The following is a 22,658-nucleotide window of genomic DNA, read 5'->3' as shown; positions in this document are numbered from 1 at the left end:
CAGGAGTAGGAACATCCCAGCCCCGGAGGATAGCCATTAAAAAACGCCTGGGGTTGGGAGACAGGTCATTTGAGGACCAGCAAGGAAGCCAGTCACTGGATCACAGCGTACATTGTGAGGGGAGGACTCAGAAGACTGGAAAGGTGGAAGGGGCCAGGCTGTGCAGGACTTCAAATGTCAAACTGAGGATTTTATCTTTGATCCTGGAGGTTATAAGTGGCCACTGGAGTTTACTGAATAGGGAGGGGGTGACCTGTACTTTAGGAAGCTTGCTTTAACAGCTGAGTGGAAGATGGAGGGAGAGGTGGAATGACAACAGACTGTAATCAGATAAGAGAACGTCAGAGTACATGAGCCTGGAAATTCATAGTGCATCTGTAGGTGATGGCCTCATCTGGGGTACAATCAGCTCTGTGCACAGCTGCAGTGGGGTGGAGAAGTAGGTCACGGGAAACCAATAAATAAAGGACTGACTGGGAGGACAGGATGCCTTGGGGAGCACTCATATGTACAAAGTCCCCTTGTATGAAGGCAGGAATTGGAGAAGAAAGACTGTGATCCAGTGTCCCAGAGCTTGGTGGGCAACAGCTACAAGAATTTTGATTTGGTGGCAGATATAGATTAAGTGAACTTCAAAGGAAGAGCAGTTGCTGAGTGATGGTGGTAGAAGGTGAGCCTGGAAGTAGCAATGGGGAGCAAGAGTATCCCACCTCCCCTGTCTCATGTCTGATGCTGAATGTGAATGAGCAATATAAATACATGTATATGTACACATATGTATATGTACAAAAATATAATGTTAGCTATTTACTCAGTCCTTAATTTGCAGTACAGACAGTAAATGCCTACAGGAAGTTGGAGGAAGCCTGATGTAGCTGGACAATTCAAGGAAAGCCCAGAAAGGGAAAATAACTCGCCTAAGATCACAGATCATAAATCAGGTGAAAACTTGGGTTCTCGGGCTCCTGCTCCATTAACTAAAGATGCCTCCTAGCTGTAGCACTCTCTAACTCTGGGATGGATGGCATCAGGAGTCTCCAAGGGGACCAGAACTCCATCAAGGGCAATGCCCAGGATGCTCCAGTAGATGGTGCCCTTTCTATAATTTTCCATATGATTAAGGTGCCATGGCCTGGGCATGCTCCATTGACATTCAGTTTCGCTGTCATTGATATATTAAAAAAAAAATTCACAAAATGAGGACAAACGAGCTGCTGCTTTAAGAGTTTTTCCTTTTTGAAAAGGAAGAGGAAGAGGATCATGAATCATTGGATCACAGACTACACTGAGTCTAAACTCCTTATTTTACAGATAAGGAAACTGAAGCACAGAGAGGTTGAATCTTCCTGGAGTAAGCCACACTGAAGCAGGATTAGAACCCCAATCCTCCCACTTCTTAGTCTAGCACTCTCTGCTATGCCCTGCTTCCTATGTTAGAATCATGGCTGCCGCATTTAGAGAGCATTTTATTTTTTATAAAGCTCTTCATGGGGCGGGGGGAGGGTTTAAAACTGCACTAAGACTTTGGGGACACCATATAGATAGTCTGAGCTCTAACCCAGCAGCTGTACGCTTGCTAGAGAGAATATGATGGTCCGTGTTCTATAGAAGATTAAACTGAGGTTTGAAGACGTAAGATGACTTCCAAAGCCAGTTAAGTGAGGGACCCTAGGACCCTGGGTTTTTATATGGTGCTGAGTTTGGGAGAATTGGCACAAAGAGCAAGGAAGAGATTTTATTTTCAAGGGAATCAAGGCTTCATCAGGGTATCTAGGTAATTCTGGGCTCTTAAAAATCACCAGCCTTTAAGAGTGGCCAACAAGCTCTGGTTGTTTATCAGTTCACTTCACTTGACTAAACATTTACAAAATACCCATTCTGGGCAAGGCATTCTGCTAGAGGCCTGGCTTATTTCAGTAAGCCTAGTTCCCTTCAGTAGAAAGACAGGCTGGTATAAAAAATGTTAAAGTAAATTTTGAATTAAAAAAACTTAAGTACAGTCTTGATGATGGTCTGAATTTATTATTCAAGGACCAGCCTGGTTCCCTCTGAGTAGGTTCATCAACAGAAAGCTGGGAAGAAGGTGCTAAATGTTTTGACAACAGCAGGGCTGAAGAGAGCATCTGCCTCGGCATGCATCATGCACACTGTACTGGAGGAAGGAACACTCACTCCTGTTTAGGAAACCCCAGCTCCACCACAGTGAGTAGTGTTTGTGATAGGGGGCAGCAGCTTACCTGGGGTGGTAAAGGAGAGGATCTAGCACAGAGTGAGTTCTCCAGAAGTGCTTCTGAACAGACTAATTTTTAGACAAATTCCAGTGAAGAACGAGCACTGGAACAGAAATTATGAGCCCCTGTCTTCCTAACTTTTGGATGACCCTTGTGTGACTCAGTTCTCTCTTGGCCTCAACTTCTCCAACTGTAAAATGAGGGGGTTGGAGTAGATGACCTCCAAGACCCCTTTACAGCTCTACCATCTCATGTCAGCTGCATGATCCTGGGCAAATCACCTCTCAGGGCTTCAGGCCACTCTCAAAGACTGCAAGTGAGAGATTGTTGCTGACAGAGTCAGGGTAAAGAGTTCCCTATATAGCAGTACCATACAATCGCAAGTCAGGAATTCCTCTTTTACCCAAAGGCTTATTGTTCTATGACTTGTTCTCTGACCTACTCATTATTTAGTGTCTCTCCTTTATTCACATCTCTCTATTGACTATACTTTTTACTTTATTATATGTGCATTATGACATGTGGCAGCTAGGTGGCGCAGTGGAGAGCGTGCCAGGCCTGGAGTCAGGAAGACCAGAGTCTAATTCAGCCTCAGACATTAGCAGTGTGGCTTCTCTGTGCCTCAGTTTCTTTATCTGCAAAAGCACCGACCTTTCAGAGTTGTTATGAGGACCAAATGAGATAATAATTGTAAAGTGCTTAGTACAGTGCCTGGCACATAGTATGTGCTACATAAATGTCAGTATTATTCCTATATGAAAGTTATAAAAAATGCACATCTTTCTGTCTGGGTCTCTTTCAGTTCAGCTAGCTTTTCCTTCAATACTTAGATGCTATGAAATCTGTTTAGCGTTGTTAATTGTTATTCATTATCTTTGGTTCCTATAAGCACAATGTGGTTTCCCTGTCTCTCTTTATTGATCATACCTATTTTACTGATGCCTTTGTCTAAGACTACAAAGGCCATTCCTGCTTGTTTGAATTCAGGTGAGGCATCACAGATTTTACTCCAAGCCCACATTTCACTTCTGTAAGAATCTGTTTTGTGTGTTTTGTATTATTTTCTTTATTGATTCATTCTACAATCCTCCTGTTTTATGGGTGAATATGTCCCATTCACATTCAGTGAGGATGTTAAGTTATTTTTTTCCCCTTCATGAAATCCTGATATGGGAAAATCTGGTCCCAATCTCTGCCTTTCCCAATTCATATCTAAATCATGGAGTTTCTCCCTAACCCCAGTAATCAACCCTAGTTAGTTTTGTTTGAGGTAATTTCCTGCCCACCTCCTTCCACTGACTCAGAGCTATTCAAATTTGTTTACGTAAGTTTCTTTTGTTTGCTGCATTTGTATTTCACGGGTCCCTTTGTTGAGTCATTTCAGTTGTGTCCTAAGCAACCCTATTTGGGCTTTTCCTGACAAAGACACTAGAGTGGTTTGCCATGTCCTTCTCCAGCTCATTTTACAGATGAGGAAACTGAGGCAAACTGTTAAGTGACATGTCCAGGGTCATGCGAACAAATTTTGGTCTGAGGCCAAATTTGAATTCATGAAGATGAATCTTCCTGATTCTAAGCCCAGTGCTTTCTCCACTGTGCCACCTAGCTGCCCCTTGGGTCCACATCCTCCCACTAACAGCAGGTATACTCAGTGTAAGGTCCCTATCTCCCTCTCTATATCTCCACGGAAGCATTCATCACAGCACCCTCTGTCACCCCTAAAACAAGATTTTTCCCGATTCAATCCCTCCCTTTGCCTTCCGGTCTATTCTTTGTAGGCTCTCTTCTCCCTGAGAAACTACAGGAATTATTCATTGTTGTTGTTGACATGTGACTTGATCAGGGTGCAATATATGGTATTCTCTCTATCTTCTTTCTCCCTCCTCTCTCATTCTAATAACAGGTAATAACATTTATGTAGTGCCTACTATGTGCCAGGCGCTGTGCTAAGCACTTTACAATTATTATCTCATTTGATCATTACAACAAACCCGAGAGGTAGGTGATATGATTATTCTCATTTTACAGATGAAGAAACTGAGGCAGAGATTAAGTGACTTGCCCAGGGTCACACAGCTAGTAAGTATCTGAGGCCAGATTTGAATTTAGGTCTTCCTGACTCATGCCCAGAGCTCTATCCACTATACCACCGAGCTGCCCCATTCTGTAATTTAGTCCCATAAAAATAATGATTCACCAGTTGTAAGGTGAGGATGCTTCAGAACTATTCTTCCACCATCATTTCTATTTAACATCTACTTTAACGTTTGTCTCCTTATGTACTTTTAGAAAGAAATCTCTTAATGGATTCTCTGTGGCTGTTCTTGGTTGCAGTATTTGTTTATCTTTTTTGTATTTCTGTTGTTTGGCTTATATACAAAGCAAATAATTTGTCCAGCTCTGATTTTCTCTCTAGGAATGCTTCAAACACCTCATTTATTTTTTAATCAACATTTAGGCTCAGGTTTGCAGGGTACGTCACTTTGGGCTGCATCTTGAATTCCTTTGCCCTTCAGAACACATAATTCTATTCCCTCCTATAGTTTCTGGTGGGCGAAGAATTGTCTTGTGGTATTCAAATTTCCTTACTTTTATATTTGAAAGTCCTTCTCCTGGTCACTTAAAGAATTTATTATTTGTTACTGGAAGTGTTAAATTTAAGCACTATGTCTTGGAGTTCACAACATAAGAATATTTTTTTTTCTTAGAGGCCACCGGTGGAATTTTTTTTCAACTGGCACTTGTTTACTGCGTTTAGAAGTTCTGGGCAGTTTTCGTGTATTATGTCTTGCATTATGGTGTGCTCAGTGTTTCTGACTTGTCATAACTTTCAAGAAGGCCTACACTCCTCAAGTTGTCTCTATGCATCCTGTCTTTGAGATCAATATATTTTGTTTGTGTAAAGATCATTATTTTCTTTTAACATTATTGATTTTTGCTTCTTTTCTTCCAGATAGCCCTTCACTTCTGTGTATTTGCATTTCTAATCACTCATTCTCTCTTTTGCTTATGGATTTAGGTTTTTCTATCCTGCCAATTACTTCAGCTGATCAAGTCATAAATTCTGCTTTCACAACTCTTATTTCTCTTTCAAACCATTCAGGAAAATCCTGTTATGGGTTCCATACTTTCTTGGCAATCCACACACTCCTCTGCTTCGTAAGGTGTTGATTCATTCTTCTTTGTCTTACAACATTTATTCATAGATGTCTATACTCTTTTACCTGATTTGGAGGCCATTTTCTCTCTTGTTATTACTGACTGCATTGTTGCTTTATCTGCTTATGCTCATAGTCTTTGGCTGAGTTTCTTCCTTCTGAGATCATCTCATAATTCCAGTTTTTTTCTCCTTATGTTTCCCAACTGCTCATATTCCAAATCCTTTTCCTTTGATGGGAGTTTCTGCAGACCTCAAAGCTGTGTCGGCTTTCTCCCAGGCTGGGCAATTCATGTTTCACTGGCCTCAGTCTCTGCCCTCAAGCTACTTCTTAGGGGACCAAATTGGCTCCAGTTGGATGTTGAACTCACTTCTTCAGGCTTAGTAGAATACTACATGGGCATAAAGATGTGTTCTGCCCCAGTTCCTTCCGAACCTCAGTTGTCTGGCTGAGCTCTGCTATAGCACAGAGCACTCATTACCCCATAGTGCTGTCCTAGCCAGGTCAAACTTCTGCCTTTTGGTTTCCACAGCACTGGAAGGAAGTGGGATTAGAAGTGAGTTCTATTGCAAGCCCATAGGTTAGCTGTATCTCCTGTCCTTGTGGTAGCCACTGGGAGAGGGATACTGAGTGAGTGCATTCATTCACTGGATTGTTGCCTCCTTAGTATTCTTGGAGTCCTAGACAGTGAAGGCACTTGAAACTGTTTTATTTCTTGTGTATAATTCCTATTTTTTAGGGGTTGGAGAGGTTATGAGGATCAGGAAAAAAAAATGTCTGAACCTCCATCTTACAGGTAATGTGACCTGGAAGTTCATATTTCAAGTACTCCTCCCAACATTAGTTTCCCCCAAGAGGAATGATTAGAAGCCATCAATTCCATAAAAAGTCCTTTTCTCCCATAAGATTCTGCTTGCCTTAGCAGGATAAATTATCCTTGGGTGGAAGCCATTTTCCTTTCCTTTTCAGAATCTCATATTCTAGTTTTCCTTTTTATTTCTTATTGAAATGTATAAACCTGTATGATTATGACTAGAGTTCCCTAGTATCTGATCTGTCTCTTCCTGGTCACACGTTATATTTTCTCTTTGTCCTAGGAGTTGTAGGAACTTGGCAGTAGTATTTTTGGGTGAGTTAATACGGAGTTCCTTTCTAGTAGCATTCTATGGATTTCCTCAAAGTACACTTTGTCCTCTGGCTCTAATACTTCCAGGCAATTTCCTTTTATGGTTTCCTGAAACCACGAATTCTGAAATAATGAACTGAATATTATATACTCAAGTTTGTTTGTTTCATTATGTTTTTCTGGGAGGCCAGAAAAACTGTGTAGCAAGTATTCTCTGGCCTCATCCTCACAGAGTGAAGCCTGCTACATCTCCCTTCTCAGGGAGGCTTTACCCTGAGAGCTTTGCTGCATCTCTTCTCTACTGCCATGTATTTCCCCTACCACCATTCTTGGGTACCAGTAACTGACTGACACCAGGTTCTATTTAGTCATTTAACATCAATTAGCTTTTAGAAAGAGATATTTACTTTGAAGATACAGCAAAAACAAAAGTATAAACATCTTCCCCCAACACTTCAATGATGTACTCCCTCTTATACTTTCTTAGTCTCTGGGGAGAGTGGGCTCAGATTTAACAGCTTCCACACAAAATGGTCCCACCAAGTTCATGTCCAGATGTAACATGACTTCCCTATGAATCCTCATCTTAGCTACGGCTGGGCTGAGGTCATCCCCTAATCCTTGGGGCATTGATTCTGAGCTGGCTGCATGGGACCCACAGAACTAGACTTACAAATGGTGCCAGAGTACTTCCTCAGCCAAAACATTTTTTGTTCACCATTCTAAGTCCCTTCAGGTTCTATCATTATGTGATCTTTTAGATTTTTTTTTCCATCATCAATGTCAATTTTTCAGTCCTACCAGTCCTCTTCCTTCCCCAGAACCTAGGAATTTTCTTTTGCTTTCAAGCATAGAGTTTTGCAGGGTCTGGTCGCGGGTGGGGAACCTTCAGCCTTAAGGCCACATGTGGCCTTCTAGGTCCTTGTGTGCAGTAGCCTCTTGACTGAGTCCAAGTTTTACAGAACAAATCCTTTTATTAAGGGGATTTGATCTGTGAGGTTTTGATTCAGTTAAAGGGCCACACTTGAGGACTTAGAGGGCCATATGTGGCCTCAAAGCTACAGGCTCCCCACCCCTGGGTAGTTCTGAGACATCTCATCTGTCCCATGTTCCCAGATCATGTGTATGATTTTGCCAGGGTCAGAAATGAAAAGGACCGTTCACTCTTGCTCTGTGGGCCCCTTCATATCATTGGGTCAAGGAGAGTGTTAAGCTTCAGAGACTAGGAGCTTTGTGAGGCTTCCTGTCAAACTGCCTGCCACTTCTGCTTTTAATATTCTACCCCCCTCATCAAGGGATGCAAGAACTTGTAAACTGAAGAGCCCCTAGTGTTTGCCAAGAGCTACACGGCTCTGTTTCTAGACTCTGTGGTTTATTAATCCTCATCCCTAGACCAAAAATTCCATTACATATTAAAACTGTTTTCCAAATACATCAGGAAAGGTCATTTCCTGTTTCTTTAAGGGAAAAAAATATTATTTGCCAAAATCCACAAAGAGAAAAGAAGCCATTTTCTAAAGGACAAGGAAAACAGAAGAGGGGCTTTTCCCATTGGGAAAGACTTCTCTTAGCAGGAAAGTTCCCAAGGTCATCCCCCTGTGATAGAATGGATAATAAACATAGTTCACATCTCTATGACACATTATGGGGAAGAGGTTGGCAAACTAGGGCCCCTCGGCCAAAATTACCTTAAAATAAAATTTTATTATATTTGAAAATGTAACCACCATTCTTAGCTCAGGCTGTACAAAAACGGGCAGTCGGCCAGGTCTGGCCCTTGGGCCATAGTTTGTTCACAAAACACTTTTCTCATAAAAATTCTGTAAATTCTGTAAATAAAAGAATATGAGTATTATTAAAGCCCATCAGACAAATGAGGAGACTGGGGCTCAAAAAAGGGAAATGACAGTGCCTGAGTCATATAGCAATGTTGGTAAATGGTGAGGTTAGGACTCAGAATCAGGTCTATCAAGTCAAGACCAGCGCTATTTGTACTACATTCTGCTGCTTCTCAGAATGCTGAGGGGATCACTGCATGTGTTACACAGGGAAGCCGCCTAAATCTCTCAAGAGTCTTGTTCAATTCTATTCAAATCAACAAGCATTCATTAAGCACCTACTACGTACCAGTCATGTACTAGTCATTTGCTGGGTTCTGGGCATACAAAGAAAAACCACACTGTCCTTGATCAAACCAGATGCTCACATTCTCCAGGGGTAAAACATGTAAACCAATATGTAAATTCAAAACGTATATGAAATAAGAACCGAGGAATTTTGGTGGGAGCGGGGGCGGGGGAGAAGCCCGGGAGAACAGAGAGGCCCCGGCCTTGAAGCCAGGAGCCCCGGGTTCGAACACTGCCTTTGGGTGGACTGACTCTGTGACTCCGGACAATTGGCTCCCCTGCTGACGCGCAGTTTCTTCACTCACACAACAGCGATAATAAAGTGGTTGCTGTTTAGTCATTTTTCAATCACGTCCAACTCTCTGTGACCCCAGGTGGGGTTTTCTCGGCAAAGATACCGGAGTGGTTTGCTATTTCCTCCTCCAGCTCATTTTACAGATGAGGAAACTGAGGCAAAGAGGGTCAAGTGACTTGCCCAGGGTGACCCAACTCCTAAGGATCTGAGGCCTGATTTGAACTCGGGTCTTCCTGGTGCAGGTCCAGTACTCTATCCATCTAGCTGCCCCGGGGATAACAATACTGCACAATGACTGATGGGTAAACACAACACAAACATGTGCTAACAGTATAACCAGCCTCTGTACTTCGAGGTGTACAAGGAGACTCAGGCTTGAAGGAAGAAAAGGAGGCGTCTGATTCTACTTCACGTGGCTCTAAGCGACAGCTGTAACTCCAAACCAGGCCTTCTGATTGTAAATCCAGGGCTCTTTCCACTGCACAATACGGCAAGGCCCTTGGGGACAGGCAGAATAACGACACAGACAGAATGGATGTAGCACTGTAAGGTCAGCAAAGCGCTTTACAAATATCACAACACCCCCGGGAGGCAGGTGCTATTGTTATCCCCATTTCATAGATAAGGAAACTGAGGCAAAGGTTAAGTGACTCACCCAGGGTCCCACAACCAGGAAGGATCTGAGGTTGGATGTGAACTCGGGTCTTCCTGGTCCAGACATAGCTCTCCAGTTAATTAGTTGCTTCAAACGATCAAGTAACCAATGTTTATTAAGTGCCCACTATATGCCAGACACTGTGCTAAATGCTGGGGATTCAAAAAGAGGCAAAAGACATTCCTTGCCCTCAAAGAGTTTAAAATCGAAAGAGAGATTCAACATGCAAACAAACATAGTCAAAGCAAGTTATATACAGAATAGGAAATAATTAACAGAGAGAAGGCACTGAAATTAAGAAGGGTTAGAGGAAGCTTCCCATAAAAGATGAGATTCTAGTCTGGATTCAAAGGAAGGAGAGGAAGACAGCAGGCGGAGCTGAGGAGGGAAAGGATTCCACGTGTGGGTGACAACCAGAGAAGGGGAGTGTCTTGTTTGTGGAACAGCCAGGAGGCTGGCATCACTGGACTGAGGTACATGTGGAGAATAAGATGCAAGAAAACCGGAAAGACTGGGGCTAGGTCATGAAGGGCTTTGAATGCCATATACAGCATTTTGTATTTGCTCCTGGAGATGATAGGGAGCCACTGAAGTTCGTCGACTGGGGGCTGGGGGCAAGGGGAGTAATATGATTGGATGGACTTGTACTTTAAGAAAATCATGTTGGTGGCTGAATGGAAAGTGGATCAGAGTGAGGACAGACTTGAGGTGGGCTGGCACACCAGCAGGTTACTGCCAGGAGTGAGGTGATGAGGACTTGCACTAGAGAGGTGGTGGTGTCAGAGAAAAGAAGGGGGGCCTATTTGGGAGATGATGCCAACAGGCCTTGGCAACAGTTTGACTATGGGAGATTCCAGATAGTGAGGAGTTGAGGATGACTCCTACGTTATGAGCCTAAGTGACTGGGAGGATGGTGTTACCCTCTGTAGTAACAGGGAAGTTTGGGGAGGGAAAAGATAAGGAGTTTAGTTTTGGTTTAGCTTAAGATGTCTGAAAGGCAGCTGGAGTTGTGAGATTGGAGGTCAGCAGAGTCTGGAGCAAGATAAGGTAGATTTGAGAGTCATCAGCATGGAGATGGTAATTAAACCCATGGAAGCTGATGAGATAATAATCTAGTTAGGATTATCATTCAGCACCTGGCCTGGCATAAAAGAAGAAGTCCAATTAACAAGTGTGGTACTCATCTGGAGTAACTTTTTTGGTCCCCGACAATGTCAGGGCTAGCAGACATATGCTTCAGTTCTGCTAGACCAGGGCAAGGCCACATGATGAAATTACAAAGCAAAATAAATAGGGCCAATGAGGGCAGGAAAGAAAGGGAGGCTGAAGTCAGGAGGTCAGAAACTGAAGCCTAGGAAAGAGCACTGAACCAGGAGTCCAGAGACCTGGTGCAAGTCCCAGCTCTGCTCCCAGATCCCTGTATGACCTTGGTCAAACCACTTCCTTTCTCAAGGCTCTGTTTCCTCCTATAAAATGAGGGCGTTGAGACAGGCGATCTCTGCTATCCCTTCTAGCTTTGACTGCTTATGTTCTAAGACTCCCTCTAGCTCTGATGTTCCTTATTATATTTTTCTGATGGGTCCCTCGAAGGTCACACATGAAGTGACGCAAACCAGGCCTTGAACCTAGGTGTCCTAGTTCTTGTGTCTCAAATGTCACTGAGAACCTGGTAACTATGATGTAGAGGTGAAGACTTGAACCTTCATATGAACACCTCTTTGGAGCATGAAGTCAATGAAACAGAAACCAATTCTAGGGCTTCAGATGACAGTAAGATGATCCTGTACTGAGCTCCTGAGCACTCTAACACCAAAGGAAAAACATCCTCCTCCATCCCCTTAACACAAGAATTCTCTTCTTTCAACCACTGGCTAAAAAAAATTTCATAAGACTTGGCAGCTGAGAAGCTTCCAAATAAAGAGGAATTCCTCAGAAAAATCCAGACTTTAGCCTGACAGAAACAAAAATTCTAAATGAGATTTCATGGCCATATTTGAAGCACATTTGAAAATTTGCCAATTAAGAAGCCCTGAACTTAAAGTTATAAAAACCAGGTTCAAACCCCAGCTCTGCCATTCATTCACTGTCCAATTTTAGATGCACCACCCCCCGTTTCTTAGCCTTGGTTTCCCCATCTATAAAAGATAATAATTTTCCCTGAGCTTCCTGCACAGAATTGTAATAACCGAACAAAGTAATAGATGGTTTCCCAGCAGTTCTCTATTTGTAGGTGCTTTTTTCAGATAGAATAATGGTTTGTTGTCCATTGCCCCAACTAAGTCTATAGACTGTAAACAAACTTGTCTATAGAGAGAACCACTGTTTTATACGGTGCATTAAGTCACGTAGCTTTCTGCTGGGAAGCATCTGTGTTCTGAAAACCCAAAGACTTTAACCAGGTGTCTTGAAAACATAGCAGGCAGCATATTCTAGAGACAGGGTCTACTCCTGCTTGACCATTAACTCACTATAGGATCTTGGGTAAATCACTTCCCTTGTCTGGGCCTCAGTTTCCTCATATGTAAAATAAGGAGATTGAACTAGATAACCTCTAGGTCCCTTTCAGCTCTAAAAACTTAGGTTCTAAGAGTCCTTTCATATTTGACATTGGCATGCTGTATTCTCTAAAGTCCCTTGTGGCTTTAAATAACTTTCTGTATTCTATGTTTTAAGGTTCCCTTCCAGCACTGAAATTCTATGCTCTATGTTCTAGGAATTTTTCCAGCTTTAAATATTGTCTAAGTCTCTGATTCTATGTAACTATAAAGCTCTTTATAAATGTAAGTGATTGCAATAATTCACCATTTGTGGGAACTCTGCTGGGCCTCTCAAGCAGTTTTCTTGGGCCTCTCAGAACACTGACCACTTGGAGGCTCATCAAAGATTAGCTTATATTTTCTTAATGCTCAGATGGATCTTTGGTTCTGTTTGTCTGATACCTCAGGGCCTTGCTGATCTTAGAATATCAAAGTTGCAAGGGTCCATGGAATACAGAATGTAATAGCCTGAAGGAACACAGCTTAAAGCATAGAACACAGAATACCACAACTGGAAGTCCTTCAAAGACACCTCTTTCCATCCCCTGTAGGTGAAGAAATTGAGCCTTGAAGAAGGAATGATCTATGACCAAGTAATGACCTTGAAGAAGGAATGATCTATGACCAAGTAATGACCACGCGTGTAGCACTGTAGCAAGTCTCCAAACAAGCAGGGTCCCCAGTGCTCTTTTCACCAGCCTGTGTTTGTCTTCTCACTGAGGAGGCTCAGGGAAGTTTTGTGCTTTACCCAAGTTTACCCACCTCGAAAAGGGCTGGGGCAGGATTGGAACCCAAGGCTCCTGACTCTGAGTCCAACATGCTTTCCATTACGACCTGTGGCCCCTCCTCTGGTCAATGGCCTTGGTTTTCATTTTCCCCTCTTTCCTCTTATGTCCCTGTGTGCCTCCTTCAAAGGAGACTTCATAGCCAGGCTATGATGGGAAGCCCCAGGCTTTTCTCCCACTCTGTGCCTGTGTAGTCTCAAAGCTGACGAGGTCACTCTCATGTGAGGCTGGCCTAGACACACTCTGTCCTCATTCCTCTCTCTGCCAGATGTGGAATGGAGAGGAAACTCAAAGGCCAGGCAAAAACACCCTCTGCCTCTGAGCAGTCTGCCAGCAGCGGGGGAGGCATGATCCTGGTGTGCGTCATCACGGAAAAGGGCCTGCCGAGGCCACACACTCCCGCATACCTGGATGGATTCCCAGATTGTACTTCAGTTCTTTGATGGCTCTACAAAGAACATCTGTGCCCAAGATGAACCTTTCACAGTTCACAGGAAAGAAAGGCATCTACCTACATTTTAGTAACATTCATTAAGCAACTGCCATGTAAAGGCCCTTTGCTAGGTGCTAGGGAGAGACAAAGATAAATAAGAAGCAGTCTTTTTCCTTCAAAGAACTAATAGTCTAGTACAGAATTTATTCTTTTCATTATTAATAATAACAGTCAGCATTGACATAGTTTTTGATGGCTCAAGGTAAGGGACATGAAGGAGTACTGGGGCTGGAGTCATTATACCTGAGTTATTCTGCCACCTGTTACTCCTGTGACTTTAGGCAAATCTTTAAATTCAAAGTTCATGGAAAATGAGAGAGGTAACACAAGAGCAGGGAAGGGAAAATGTCCTAGTTATCAAAAAAGAGAACAAGATCTGCAAACTGTAGGCCAGCAAGCTTGTCTTTGATTCTGGACTAGGTCACTAAAGAGATGGTTGGCAAATATCTAGAAAGGGACGCAAGGTAATTAGAGAGTCACGCCTACTAACCTCATTTCCCTTTTTAACAAGATTACTAAGCACATAGGTGAGAGCAACAAGATACAGTTTTGCAAAGCTTCTGATAAAATATCTCATTACTATCTTTGTGGAAAAGATGAAGAGATATTGACTAAATGATTAAACAGTTAGACGGATTCAGACTGGTTGAATGGCCAGCCCCAAAGACCTGTTGGTTAATGGTTCAATGTCAACACAGCATACATCTCTATTAAAATTCCTTCATTTAATTTCATGTGACATTTGGCCCAATATTTCAGCTTATCGAGACCCTCTTGGATCTTGACTTTCTTATCCAATGTGTTAGCTATCTCTCTCCTAGCTTTGTGTCACCGGCAAACTTGCTAACTACATCTTCTACGCCTTTACCTGACACAAATTTAAAAAAGAACAAAACAGCATGGGGATAAGTACAGATCCCTGGAGCCTTCCTCTAGAGACCTCCTCCCTAACTGATATTAAACCATTAATAACTATCTTTTAGGCCTAACATTCAATGAGTTCTGAGTCCACCTAACTGTAATCTCATCTAGTCTATATCATTCCATCTATTACATACATACATGCACACAAATTGCATGTGTACTGGATGTTTTACTAAAATCTAGATGAACTATGTCTCCTGTTCTCCCCAGTCTTTCAAAGATCACCCAGGAATCACATTGGCTAGCTCTTTAGATACCTAAAGATGTCAGTCAGCTGTGCCAAGTGATTTGAACTCATCGAGGAGAGCTGGGTGCTTTTTCATCTTGGGCATCAGCTCCCTAAGAGGCATACTTTTTTCATTCTAAGGATCATTCTCTTTACCAGAGAAAGCAAAAGCCAAGGAAGAATGGAGGAGATTCACATTCTGTCATCAGGGCCATCCCCACAACCCTGCCCTTTGTTTGTTATCTTCTCTCATTAGAATGTAAGCTCCAGTAGAACAGGGGTTGTCATCTGCTTTGTTTTTGTATCCTTGGTACTGAATATGGGGCCTGGCACATACTAAATGTTTAATAAATGTCTTTTGCTTCAATAGCCTCTTAATTTGTCTCCCTTCCTCAAGTCTCTCTTTTTTATAAGTTATATTTTGAAAACACAGCCTGACCACATCACTCTGATGGTCAATAAACTACAGCGGAATCTTATAGTCTCTGGAGTCAGATACAAATTTTCCTATGTGACATTTAAAGCCCTTTACCACCTATCTCCAAACCCATCTTTCCAGTCTCATTATATATTATGCCCCTTCTCACCCTCTTATTGTCCTAACCAAAATGGCCTTGTGTGAAACACATGTCACTTCATCTTCAGTTTCTGCACCTTTGCAAAGGCCTTCCTCCATACCAAGAATGCTCTTCCTCCTCACCTTTGCTTACAATGTTAATTTCTTTCAAAGCTCAGTTCCATTTCCACCTCCTATATTATGCTTTTCCTGATCCCCACAGTTGTTCATGCTTTCCCCCGACCAATTACTTTGAGATACATAAATATATATGTATGTATTTATGTATATACGGGTTTCCTTTCATTTTTTTGTCTTTCTGTCCCCAGTGTCTATTAAAGTGCCTCACATATAGCAGGCACTTCATAAATACTTGCTAAGTGACTGATCCCTGGGTGTCATAATATTTCCATTCACAGATTACTATGGTAAAGTAGTCTTGCAAAAAAGATGTGCCAAAATTTACCCGTGTCTTATAAATGGGATGTTCTGATCATCTTAATTTATTAATTCATTCAAAAAATGTCTAGATGTATCAATAATGATGAATATATTAATAGATGTGACGGAATGGCATTATGAATAATAGGAAGATGGACCATGATTTGAGAATTGCTGCATCCACCCATGTGTGGGGCTTTAGCATAGATACCCGCAGAGTGTCTATTTCTATAAGCTAACTCTTGTCTGTTTTAGCTTAACCGCCATGCACCATTTTTCACCCATCGTCTCAGTATTTTTAAGTAACTTTAGTGCATACATTTGGTATGAAGGGAAAACTGGCATCATACCCAGTTTTACTGATAAATTTTCTTCAACCATAATCTTATTAAATTTTCTTCTTAACAGTCCCATGTAAATCTTGTCAGGAACTGTTCACATCTAATTAAAAATAAACAACGAATTCTGTCATGAATGTGACATATGGTGGTATGAGATATTAACTTTTGAGGCATCACAGTATAGTGGAGAGAGGACTGGATAGGAGACCAAGTTCAAATTCCAGCTCAAATATTGTTGTGTAATGTTAGGTAAAGCACTTCACCCTCCAAGCCTCAGTTTCCTCATCTGTGCTGGGGATACAATTTTTGTAAACTTTAAAGTACTATGTAAGTGAGGTTCTCAAAATAATTTATTTTTATTTTTAGTTCCAAATTCTCTCTCCTTTCAGCCCTTCCCCCACCCATTGAGAAGGCAAGAAATGATACCTATTATACATATGAAGCCATACAAAACATATTCCATATTAGCCACGTCACAAAAGCATAAGCAAGAAAGAATAAAGTGAAAAAATATAAATTCATCAATTTTTTCTCTGGATGTGGATGGCAGCTTTCATCATGAGACCTTTGGAGCTGTCTTAGATCACTGCATTGCTGAGAACAGCTAAGTCTTTTACAGTTGATCATTGTGCAATATTGCTGTAACCGTGAATAATCTTCTACTGGTTCTGCTCACTTTACTCTGCATCAGTATAAGTCTTCCTGGGTTTTTCTGAAACCATCTTGCATGTCATTTTTTATTGTGTAATAGTATTCCATCACAATTGTTCGGTCATTCCCCAATTGATGGGCATCCCTTTAGTTTCCAATTCTTTGCCACCACAAAAAGAACTTATATAAATATTATTGCGTATATAGATCCTTTTGTTTTTTCTTTAATCTCTTTGGGGTATAGACCTAATAGTGATATTGCAGGGTCAAAGGGTATGCAGAGTTTTATAGACGTTTGGGCAGAGTTCCAAATTGTTCTCCAGAATGGTTGGACCAGTTTACGACTCCACCAAGAGTGCATTTGTGTCCTTGTTTTTCCACATCCCTTCCAAAATTTGTCATTTTCCTTTTCTGTAATGTTAGCCAATCAATCTGAGAGGTGTGAGGTGTTTTAATGTTCATTTGTCTAATTATTAATGATTTAGAGCACTTTTTCATATGACTATAGATAGCTCTGGTTTCTTCCTTCTGAAAAATGCCTGTTCATATCCTTTGACCATTTATTAATTGGGGAATGATTCTTATTTTATAAATTGGCTTAGTTCCCTATTTATTTGGGAAATGAGAGCTTTATCATATAAACTTGCTATAAATTTTTTCCCCACAGTTTGTTGCTTTCCTTCTAATTTTTGCTACACTGGTTCGGTTTTAAAAAACCTTTTTAATTTAATGTAATCAAAATTATCCATTTTACCTCCCATGATCCTCTCTATCTCTTGTTTGGTCATGAGCGAAATGAGTTTGCTTTTTATTAAGTATTGAAATATTGTTAATAATTCCAGAGAGTCAAATTTGTCTTTTTTTCAAGACAAGTAAAAAGTCTTTTTCTAATATTGTGTAAAAATTCACTTATTCCTACAACAGAAACACAAGTGCTGAAGAAAACACTTGTGGGATTAGAAGGTATACAAGCTCCCACCTGGTTTAGTTCTCTTCTCTTCCCATCATGTCTTCAGATTTTCAGCTCTTCACTAACCACTATAGACAGTCTGAGAAACAAGAGTAAAAATAAAAGGTAAGATCAGAGAAAAGTGGTTAAATTCAACAAATATTTATTAAATGCTTACTATATGGCCAACATTGTGCATTTTGAAGGATAGATAAAAGTTTCAACATGTTGTGAAGCAGGAAAGGCATACTGGTCACAGAGAAAGGTAAAAGCAAAGATTGAGAGACAGGAAATCTTGATGGTATAAGGGAACATGTGTTGGGAAGACTATATAGTCTGGATTGGCTGTAGTACAGAGTACACGAAGTGGGGCAGTGGAAGACAAGGCTATAGAGGATGATTGGTGTCAGATCGTAAAAGGACTTGAGTGTTGGACTGAGCAGCTGGGACAAATAACAAATCAATACACTGCTCTGACAAGTGCTTCCCAAGTTCTAAGATTCTTCCACAGAAGATGCTTGGCTCTTCAAGAAGACCTGATAATCTTAGGCAGGACTGCCTTAACATTCCCTTAGGTATCTATGCTCATTCAACAGAACTAGGACTGAGAAAGAGATCATTAAGTTGTGTTATCAAGTAGTTTACCCCACTGAGGTGGTTAGCTGTGCTTACCTCACTTGAGTCCAATCCCTTTATCTTCTCTTAAATTGGTAAAATTGGTAAAATTTTCCTTTAAAAAAAAAAAGGGATGCCCAAGTCCTTGTCTTAGGGCTTTAGTGACAGAAATGTCAGAACTGGAAGGGACTCTAGAACAAAGAATAGCAGAACTGGAAGAGATGCTAAAACAGAATTATCAGAGCTGTAAGGTGCCTTAGAGATCATCTGATACAATCTCTTCATTTTAAAAATGAGTCATGAGTAGCATTGACAGGAAAGTGAATTATATAATTACTTTTAAATTTATGTGTTCTAAATCCATAAACATTGAGTTAGTGCCTTGTAAAAGCCCCTGTTTAGGAGGGAGGGGTCCTTCTTTCATGTTGTAAATTCATTTTCACAGTTCTCAGAAGCAATGGGATATCTGGCCCCTTGTCCTGTAAACTCAGTTGAATGCATTTTCTCATATGATTTTAAGGTTCTGTTGGTGAGTTACAACACAGTAGCAGTAACTTTCAGCCACCAAGACTCTTGATGCCTCAAGCAGATGCTCTGACCTTCAAATCAAATGAGCCTTTCTCAGTGCATGGAAGAGGAGAAACAGCAAAATGGGGTGGTTCATAACTCAATGAAGGAAAAAAGGCCCCAATATAGTCTATCCCAAGGAGTAAAATAAGAAAAAGCAAAAAAAAAACACCAAGAGAGGGTTTAGCTCCTCCTGGAAGGGAAAAAAAATACATTGAATGCTAGATAGGAAGTCCCTTAGGACTTGTTGTCAGAACTGGAAGGGACCTTAGAACTGAATGTTAGAACTGGGAGAGATTTTAGAGGTCATCTAGGCCAATCTTTCATTTTACAGGAAAACCTGAGGAACACATGGAGTTGCACATGATATCCAATGTAGGCCATTCTATTTCACTTCTGGACTCTAAATTTACATGTTCAAAATTTACAAGGAAAGAATATAGATTTAGAGCTTAAAGGTCATCTTGTCCAATCTAATCACAGACAGGGAGACTGAGGCCCCAAAAGGAGAAGGGTTCAGAATCACAGGATCAGTAAGTAGTATGGCTTGACCAAGAGCTGAAGTTCTTTTCCACTACACTATGTATCCAACAGGACAAGATACAAGCAGTTTTGATCAACTGCCAACATGTGTCCTGAACCAGGATGAAATTCAAGCCATGGTTAGACTAAAGATCTAGTGATAGTTTTGTACCATATTTTCATTCCATTCCCTCAAATCACCTTGAATTTCAGATATTTCTAGAGCAGGGCTCTCCAACCTTTTTTGTGAGGAAAACTACTTTTATTTCCTCTAAGGCCATGATCAGATGGTCAAAGAGCCTAGAGCTGGAAAGTCTCCTGTAGAGTTCTTCACTTTGTATCATGGACCCTTTGGGAGGTCTGATGAGGCCTATGGAATCTTTCTCAGAATATTTTAAATGCATAAAATATATAGGATTACAAAGAAAATCAATTATTTTAAAATACAGTTCTCTCTATATATGTATATATGTACACACACATTTTTTTAAGTTCACATTCCCCAGGTTAAGAACCTCTTCACTTTACAGATGTGGAGACCCCAGAAAACTAAGGATAACAGTTAATAAATGTCAGAAGCAGAATAATATGAACCTAAATTCCCTAACTAAATCCAACATGATCACTGATACCACACAAATGTACTGGTGTGTTAAGGGTTGCAGATGGAAAAGACTGAATGGGTTACTGGGATCAGAGAGCACGACTGCTCCCTGCTAGAAAGTCTTCTGGACCGCCTTAAGGAGAGACTGCCAAGAAAACCTTTAATACCCAGTGACCACTGGCTTGTGCCTCATCTGGCAGGCAGGCATTCAAGGCCTTCCACCACCTGGTGCCACCTAACCTTTCCAGCCTTGTCTCACATTACTTTCCTGTATTCTCTACTCGGTATTCTAAGAGACAAACCTGACTCTGCGTTGTCCCTCTACTCACATTCTAGGCTTTCCTAACCTCTGTATGTTTGCTCATGCTATTATACATACCTGGACGTTATAGCTTCAACAACCCTAGCTATCCTTTAAGAGCCAGTTCAGATGACAGCCCCTTCCTGAAGGCCGCCCCCCCATTCCTACCCCATGTCAGAATTTTTGTTTTCATTCTCTAATCTCAGAAGGCACCTCTGTTGTGCTTCTATGATGTCATTTTTCCACACTATAGCTACTGTATACATTGGAGGTTGATCAGAGCATTCTCAAGGGTAATGAGTCTTTGTCTGGCACCTTGTAGCTCATTAACTGAGGATAAATTTATTGGCTCAAAGTTCTCTTTGCGCTGACCGATAAGAGGATGTCAGCAGCAGAGCCATGTGCCCTTTTGCCTTTTTTTTCCTCTTCAGAGGACCGGCCAGAGAGCAGCACAGCTAAGATTAGACCTGGGTCCCACTGCTAATTGAAGCCTTGGGTCAGAGGCATGGGGGGAGGGGAAGGAAAGAGGCATTTGCTCTATCTATGCAGTCCAATGGCAGAGTTCCTGGATCTTAATTCTGGTCCCACCCTTGGAGTAACAGTGGCACAATCTGAGAGATGACAGGTATGTAGCCATGAAGAGTGGAACCACATGACTAAGTGACGGGATTTTCTGAATTTCAGCCACCTAGATAGAGGAGGGGGGATTTCTCTGTCAGCTCTAGCCTCAGAGTTGTCTCTCTGGCAACTCCTGAATTTAAGAGTTCCAGAATCCAGCTTTCTAGTAGGAGAAGACTTCCTGGCAAAGCCAGTCTCTTGAGGAAAAAACTATAACACAAATGTCCCCAAAACAACAGTCTAAGCCACAACATGAGGATACAAAAAGCCTGTTCTTTGACTTTTACTATTACCATGAGTTATTTGGACATTTGAGGGATGATGGAGGAGGGGTCTGTAATAACAAGTAAACTCACTGAGAGTAAGGAGTGTTAAAGCATTGTGCCTGACATACACTGGGTATTTAGGAAGTGCTTGTTGAGTGATTGATTGCCTGCTTCTCCCATAAGCCCAAGTATATGGGTGCCCAAGCCTTTAGAATAGTACCATAAGGTGTGTAACTTTGTAGATTTCTGGGGTAAAAAGTTGGACATATCAGAATGTTGGAAGTTGCTGTTTTCCTAGCAGCTTTCAGAGCAGAATATAAACCATTGGCCACTCCAATTTAGAGGACTATGTATATTCTGCAGGAAGGTGTGAAACTCATTGGAGAAAAAAGGGGCATGTTATCTACTATTTATAGCGTACTGTAAATACTAATGTTTTTCTGCATTCACTGAAGAGTGGAATAAAGGCTATACCCAACATGGCTTTGCTATCTTGAATGCTTATATGGGATCTTGGCACCTTTACCTACAACTGTGGAGACCTGTGCATAGTAAGTTACACAAGCTATAGTTGGGAGAATTCCCATAGGAAAGTCTAAGTAGTGGCAACATGAAAAAAAAAAGGAGAAGAGAGTGATTTGGGGAAGCTGCTGCTCAAGACTGAACCCAATTCGCATAAATCCAGAAGCTGGAGTTCTTGCCCATAAGTTATATATAACTCCAAGTTCACAAGATCATAGATTTAGAGCTGGAAGGGACCTTCAAGGCTGACGCCAATATTCACATCTTACATATAAAGAAATGGAGGCACACATTAAGTGACTTGACCAGCATCACACGGCTAATGATTCCAAGGTAGATTTGAACCTAGGTCTTCCTGACTCCAAGTCTAGCCCTCTATTCTCTACTCCAGGCTGCTCCTGTAACTCGACTATGAATAAAAGAATTGAATAATAATAATAACTGATGAACTTTCATTTCTATGGCACATTAAGGTTCACAAAACACTTCCCTAAACAACTCTCTAAGGAAGGGAGGGCAAGGTCGATTTCTTGGAGAAATGAACAAGCCTCTTCTGGGTAAAGGGAGGTTGCTCTCTGGTCATGGGCCAATGCTGGCTCCCTCCTGTATTAGATCAGAGGCTTTCTAGCCTTTAATACAATCAATTCCTTCAGTGGCTACTGAGGGTAACTTCTCCTTAGATGAAATAACAGTCAAAAGCTTTCCCAAGGCCTTTCTGAACGGCCTGCAGAACAGTGATCTCAGCTCCACACTCAGATCCCATAGTTCTTTGCAAGAGTCCCAGACTGTCCGGATCAGTTTCCAGCTTGGAATCACTTCTGACCTCTCATTCAAACACAAATAGCAGAGCTTAAGGGTCAATGAACTGCTGGTTTCTTCACAGTATGCAGGAAGTGACACCTGCTAGCTGCTTCTTTAAATAATTCCAGCAAAGTCTCTTTAGCCTCTGGGGGCGGAATCCACTTCTGCTTTGGGCCCAGTCTCACAACGCTGACCTCAGCCTCCAATTACTATACTACCAGCAGTCTCTAAATCCTGCTTTGTGATGGGAACTCAGTAGCAATTCTGGGCCCCAATGATCACAGGTCAGTAGTGGGATTATTGAGTTAAGAGATGACTTCAGTTCACCAGAATAAATACCTTCCTGAA

The 22,658-nt window shown here is 41.5% G+C and overlaps 1 protein-coding gene across 2 annotated transcripts in view; it reads right to left on the bottom strand.

Annotated features, from left to right (window-relative positions):
* The window catches only part of PKIG (cAMP-dependent protein kinase inhibitor gamma), a 71,724-nt gene that overhangs the window by 3,611 nt on the left and 45,455 nt on the right, over window positions 1-22,658 (bottom strand). For both annotated transcript variants that reach the window (XM_036749288.1, XM_036749287.1), the window contains exon 2: window positions 17,525-17,594. The gene's annotated coding sequence lies outside the window, so the exon portion shown is untranslated. The remainder of the gene's footprint in view (window positions 1-17,524; window positions 17,595-22,658) is intronic.

The sequence above is a fragment of the Trichosurus vulpecula genome, chromosome 3 (assembly GCF_011100635.1).
Source record: "Trichosurus vulpecula isolate mTriVul1 chromosome 3, mTriVul1.pri, whole genome shotgun sequence".
Lineage (NCBI taxonomy): Eukaryota > Metazoa > Chordata > Mammalia > Diprotodontia > Phalangeridae > Trichosurus > Trichosurus vulpecula.
This window is presented reverse-complemented; position numbering and strand designations above follow the sequence as displayed.